Source organism: Pangasianodon hypophthalmus, chromosome 16 (assembly GCF_027358585.1).
Source record: "Pangasianodon hypophthalmus isolate fPanHyp1 chromosome 16, fPanHyp1.pri, whole genome shotgun sequence".
Lineage (NCBI taxonomy): Eukaryota > Metazoa > Chordata > Actinopteri > Siluriformes > Pangasiidae > Pangasianodon > Pangasianodon hypophthalmus.
The window spans coordinates 22,733,002-22,740,305 of NC_069725.1; positions in this window are offsets into that span (position 1 = coordinate 22,733,002).

Sequence of the window (7,304 nt, forward strand, 5' to 3'; positions counted from 1 at the left end):
GATTGCTAAGATTTTCTTGTTCTCTCTTTATCAGGTTACAGTCTGCTGGTCATGGATAAAGTAAGAAAAAATGATGATTGCTGTTAAGGCAGTGATCTTATCCCTTATTGTATTTTTGCTTTTGCGTAACATGCTTAAGCTGTACCATGCAAAAAAAACAGTTCATATCCAAGCTAAAGTAAGTTTAAAGCAATAAAGCAGGTGTTGTGTTCAGAATGGAAACGAGATGCCTTTGCACTGGAAATTATTTTGATTATTTCACATTTAACAGCCACAGATCACAGAAAAATCTCTCAGTAGTTTATGGATTATCTTCTCATATACATTATATATCATGTTCCTTGCATGTTTTGGCAACATTTAGCGTGCTTCTCTGCCTTTTACACTGCTGTTAAAAATAATGATTAATAAAACTAAGCATGAAGACATTACCTACTTTCCCTGAGCTCAGTTTCTGTTACAACCAACTGCTGTGCAATTTGAAGGGAGCATACATAACACATTTTTACTTCCAACGGCAACAGTAACAATTCTAACAATCCAGTGATGAGGAGCAGGGTAAGTGACGGGTGGTACAGGCCCGGGTTGGCTAATCGGGAGCAGCGGGAGGATTCCCAGGGGCCGGTCTGTGTTTTGACCGCGAGGGCCGGTGTTGTCATGCCACTGGGTTGAAATACAGATGTCTGTTATTGAAGTTACATGTTATTTATTGTAATGACCCTGACAAGTGCATTCAGCATTGGAGAAAAAAATTAGCATATTTTTACTCAAAAATAATATATTTATGGTATATTGCTTGTGTGTTTTGAAGACACTCTTAATTAATTTGTAATGTACTTGTATTACAAAAAGGTACACTTTAATATCACTAATCAAGCATGCAATTATCCTACACAGGCATATACTTAAAAAGTGTACTAAGTATACTTGAAGTTGTTCCAATTTAGCACATAAAAGTACAATAAATACACTTAAAGTTATGCTTTACTACAATTTAATTACAACTAAACTATACTTAGCACAAAATTAGTTGTTCCAAAATAGTACACTTCAAGTTAACTAATCATTAACACACTTAAACTATACTGACAATTAGTCTGGCTGCAAGTATACTTAGCATATTTTTTTTTCACTAGGGTTGATCTGTAGTAAGCTCATCAGCAGCTAACATGGTTCGTCAGTGTGTATTTGGCTGTGCATCATCCACTGTTGGAGAAAAATTAGTTTACTTGTAAGAAAGTAGAATTTGTGCGAGTTGGCAGTTTTGTACGTTTTTGTGCTATTACACTTGTGCCATTCAGTGTCAGAAGGTCAGGCTAACTTCTAATTACTAATTACTGAATATTAATCACTGTGTACTCACTACTGTATCACTGATGCATTTTAGGGCAAGGTAATCATAAAGTCTGTGAGAAAGACCACGCCTCTACCCACAAGCTCCACCCTCTTCCTAGTGATCATCCTATACCCTCCTAAAACATTCCATCTGTCTCATTTTCCACTAGTGACTAAGTTTACTCAGCCAGCGCCTCCTCATGTACTCTCACTTTCACAAGAGTCTTTAGCTGGGGTTGTGGCTCTCTATCGCGAAGCAGAATCCACCCAGAGCTCCAGGCTTCGCAGAGTTCTCCATCCTTTTACAGTTCCACAATCACTCTTCCCTTCCACTAATGTTATTTTTTTTATGACAAATTCTGCATTTGCACATTTTAAACACAGAAATGTGAACACACACACACACACATGCATGCATGGCACCCATTTAGCATTAGTTGTATAGAAAAAAGCACATATTTAACAACCTGAATTCCAAGTTCACACAGTTTATCACATTTGAGTAATATGTGTCCCCATGTGAAAAAAAAATACAAAGGTACTTTTTTCTGGTTCTTTATAAATTCACACCTTGCCATAGAATGCAGTTCAGTATCCATTTATAAACACATTTCATAATTTACACTTTGTATTGATGATAGTTTTTTTTTTTGTGTTAATGTTCTGCTTTTTTTTCCCTCTCAGATTGCTAAGATTTTCTTGTTCTCTCTTTATCAGGTTACAGTCTGCTGGTCATGGATAAAGTAAGAAAAAATGATGATTGCTGTTAAGGCAGTGATCTTATCCCTTATTGTATTTTTGCTTTTGCGTAACATGCTTAAGCTGTACCATGCAAAAAAAACAGTTCATATCCAAGCTAAAGTAAGTTTAAAGCAATAAAGCAGGTGTTGTGTTCAGAATGGAAACGAGATGCCTTTGCACTGGAAATTATTTTGATTATTTCACATTTAACAGCCACAGATCACAGAAAAATCTCTCAGTAGTTTATGGATTATCTTCTCATATACATTATAAATCATGTTCCTTGCATGTTTTGGCAACATTTAGCGTGCTTCTCTGCCTTTTACACTGCTGTTAAAAATAATGATTAATAAAACTAAGCATGAAGACATTACCTACTTTCCCTGAGCTCAGTTTCTGTTACAACCAACTGCTGTGCAATTTGAAGGGAGCATACATAACACATTTTTACTTCCAACGGCAACAGTAACAATTCTAACAATCCAGTGATGAGGAGCAGGTAAGTGACGGGTGGTACAGGCCCGGGTTGGCTAATCGGGAGCAGCGGGAGGATTCCCAGGGGCCGGTCTGTGTTTTGACTGCGAGGGCCGGTGTTGTCATGCCACTGGGTTGAAATACAGATGTCTGTTATTGAAGTTACATGTTATTTATTGTAATGACCCTGACAAGTGCATTCAGCATTGGAGAAAAAAATTAGCATATTTTTACTCAAAAATAATATATTTATGGTATATTGCTTGTGTGTTTTGAAGACACTCTTAATTAATTTGTAATGTACTTGTATTACAAAAAGGTACACTTTAATATCACTAATCAAGCATGCAATTATCTTACACAGGCATATACTTAAAAAGTGTACTAAGTATACTTGAAGTTGTTCCAATTTAGCACATAAAAGTACAATAAATACACTTAAAGTTATGCTTTACTACAATTTAATTACAACTAAACTATACTTAGCACAAAATTAGTTGTTCCAAAATAGTACACTTCAAGTTAACTAATCATTAACACACTTAAACTATACTGACAATTAGTCTGGCTGCAAGTATACTTAGCATATTTTTTTTTCACTAGGGTTGATCTGTAGTAAGCTCATCAGCAGCTAACATGGTTCGTCAGTGTGTATTTGGCTGTGCATCATCCACTGTTGGAGAAAAATTAGTTTACTTGTAAGAAAGTAGAATTTGTGCGAGTTGGCAGTTTTGTACGTTTTTGTGCTATTACACTTGTGCCATTCAGTGTCAGAAGGTCAGGCTAACTTCTAATTACTAATTACTGAATATTAATCACTGTGTACTCACTACTGTATCACTGATGCATTTTAGGGCAAGGTAATCATAAAGTCTGTGAGAAAGACCACGCCTCTACCCACAAGCTCCACCCTCTTCCTAGTGATCATCCTATACCCTCCTAAAACATTCCATCTGTCTCATTTTCCACTAGTGACTAAGTTTACTCAGCCAGCGCCTCCTCATGTACTCTCACTTTCACAAGAGTCTTTAGCTGGGGTTGTGGCTCTCTATCGCGAAGCAGAATCCACCCAGAACTCCAGGCTTCACAGAGTTCTCCATCCTTTTACAGTTCCACAATCACTCTTCCCTTCCACTAATGTTATTTTTTTATGACAAATTCTGCATTTGCACATTTTAAACACAGAAATGTGAACACACACACACACACATGCATGCATGGCACCCATTTAGCATTAGTTGTATAGAAAAAAGCACATATTTAACAACCTGAATTCCAAGTTCACACAGTTTATCACATTTGAGTAATATGTGTCCCCATGTGAAAAAAAAATACAAAGGTACTTTTTTCTGGTTCTTTATAAATTCACACCTTGCCACAGAATGCAGTTCAGTATCCATTTATAAACACATTTCATAATTTACACTTTGTATTGATGATAGTTTTTTTTTGTGTTAATGTTCTGCTTTTTTTTCCCTCTCAGATTGCTAAGATTTTCTTGTTCTCTCTTTATCAGGTTACAGTCTGCTGGTCATGGATAAAGTAAGAAAAAATGATGATTGCTGTTAAGGCAGTGATCTTATCCCTTATTGTATTTTTGCTTTTGCGTAACATGCTTAAGCTGTACCATGCAAAAAAAACAGTTCATATCCAAGCTAAAGTAAGTTTAAAGCAATAAAGCAGGTGTTGTGTTCAGAATGGAAACGAGATGCCTTTGCACTGGAAATTATTTTGATTATTTCACATTTAACAGCCACAGATCACAGAAAAATCTCTCAGTAGTTTATGGATTATCTTCTCATATACATTATAAATCATGTTCCTTGCATGTTTTGGCAACATTTAGCGTGCTTCTCTGCCTTTTACACTGCTGTTAAAAATAATGATTAATAAAACTAAGCATGAAGACATTACCTACTTTCCCTGAGCTCAGTTTCTGTTACAACCAACTGCTGTGCAATTTGAAGGGAGCATACATAACACATTTCTATGCATTGCATAAATCTTTTAAAAAGCAATGCTGCAGAATTTAGGAAAGGCTTATGTTAATGGAAGTGAGGTGATATTAGAGGTTATAGGTGCATTGATCAGGATTACTACTGTAATTTTATTTTTAGTATTTTTAGCATTCTTACATTGCAGGTTATTAGCTTTTTTTAACAGCTCATTCATGACACTTTGAATAAGTTCTACAGTGTATACCCAGTGCTTTATAACACTGTTATAAATGTAAATTTGATTACCACTTTAGTTTGAGATTCTAAAGTCATTCAATTGGCTGACATATGGGCTTCATAAACAAGTGAAGTACATGCCATGGTGCTACATGATAGTCTATACAGTAGTACGTAGGAGTATACATAGTACTTAGTGATTTATTTATTTTAAAATTATGTTCAAGTTTTTACTGTTTTTAATGATGGAGTTCTTATAGATATATAGACTTTATTTGACTGGTCCGTTGAATTCACCAGATTTAATCCAAATCTCAGAATAATAAGAATCCTGTTATCCTTTTATCCTTTAAATGTTTTTTAATTCCTTAGTTTTACAATAAATAAAAGTTAACAAAAGGTGACAGCAAACAGTATTTTATCACCACTGTCACATACTGTACAAGCCTTTGAGTGATATGAGTGGAATGTGTCAGCAGTCATCTAGAACCCAAACACACTTTACATTTTTCAGTCAAAGCCAAATGAAGATAACTGATGGGGCACCATGATGCTTTTGTTATCACTGGGACATCTGATCAGTTTTAAAACATCTGGCGACACTTGTTACTGGAAAGGCTTGTAAAGAAACATTGGTGTGATACATGAACAAGGCTTTTTATAATGTAAGTGGAGTGTGTCACCAATTATTTAGAAATCAAACACATTTCACTGTGATTATTTCCAATGAAAGCCAAATTAACATTACTGCCAGGGCAACGCAATTCTTTTTGCTGTCAGCGGGATATGTGCTTGATTTCAGGACATGGACAAGCCTTTGCATGGCATCAGTGTGCCAGGCGTTTTGTTTCATCATTCTGTTAAGGCTGTGATCCTATCTCTTTCTGTACTTAAAAATAAATAAAGCAGGTGTTGGATTCAGATTGGAAACGAGATGCCTTTGCACTGGAAATTATTTTTTATTTCATATTTAACAGCCACAGATCACAGAAAAAGCTCTCACTAGTTTATGGATTATCTTTGAAGGCTACATCATACTGTATATCATGTTCCTTGCATGTTTTGGCAACATTTAGCGTGCTTCTCTGCCTTTTACACTGCTGTTAAAAATAATGATTAATAAAACTAAACATGAAGACATTACCTACTTTCCCTGAGCTCAGTTTCTGTTACAACCAACTGCTGTGCAATTTGAAGGGAGCATACATAACACATTTCTATGCATTGCATAAATCTTTTAAAAAGCAATGCTGCAGAATTTAGGAAAGGCTTATGTTAATGGGGGTGAGGTGATATTAGAGGTTATAGGTTATATAATTTTTATTAGGGGACCAAGCCCCAAAGGTGCATAGGCACTATATTGTTATTCTATGTTTTCTTCTTCTTCTTCTTCTGGCTAGGGTGTCTATGGCAGACCATAGAACCATCTAGTAAAAAGGTGTGAAATTTGGCACACTGATTAGGGAGGCTCTAAGGAACATTCTGACCACATTTGGGCCAAGTGTTGCCATCATTGGGTCAAATTTAGGCCTAATTTGGAAGTATACTTATGGTCATAACTTTTGAACCGTGTGTCCAAAATTCAAAAAGCCAGGCATCCCTGGATTCCATGAGTTGAGATGAGTTCAGTGCATCCAATGAAGTCAATTTCCGCATATTAAATTTTCCACCATGTTGGATTTTGCCAAAAACAGTTTTTTCGCTACTCCTCCTATAAATTTTGTCCAATCATCACCAAATTTGGCATACATCATCTGCAGAGTAAGCTTCACGAAATTTATCAAAAGAATTTTGTATAGTCCAAAGGGTTTTCCCATAATGGGCCAACAAATCTGGTGGCAAAGCCGCCAAACAGGAAGTGAGGCTGCATCTCAGCAAGGACTTTGCACACTGACACAGAACTTGGGAGGCATCTTCAGGACCATGACCTTGATCAAAAGTTACAATAACATGCCAAAAAAGTTTACATCTAACTGCCATTTTTGCTACTCCTCCTCGGAATTTTGTCCAATCTTCACCACATTTGGCTGACATATGGGCTTCATAAACAAGTGAAGTACATGCCATGGTGCTACATGATAGTCTATATAGTAATATATAGGAGTATACATAGAACTTAGTGATTTATTTATCTTAAAATTATGTTAAGGTTTTTACCGTTTTTAATGATTGAGTTCTTATATAGATATATAGACTTTATTTGACTGTTCAGTTGAATTCACCGGATTTAATCCAAATCTTCATAACTCAAAAAAAAACAAAAAAAACAAGAATAATAAGAATCCTGTTATCCTTTTATCCTTTAAATGTTTTTTAATTCCTTAGTAAATAAAAGTTAACAAAAGGTGACAGCAAACAGTATTTTATCACCACTGTCACATACTGTACAAGCCTTCGAATGGTATGAACCATGCTGATGTAGCGTGCAAACTGAACAGTTAATATCAAAGCTAAAGGAAGTAAGTATGTTTTCTTCTTCTTCTTCTGGCTAGGGTGTCTATGGTAGGCCATAGAACTATCTAGTAAAAAGTTGTGAAATTTGGCACGCTGATTAGGAAGGCTCTAAGGAACATTCATAAT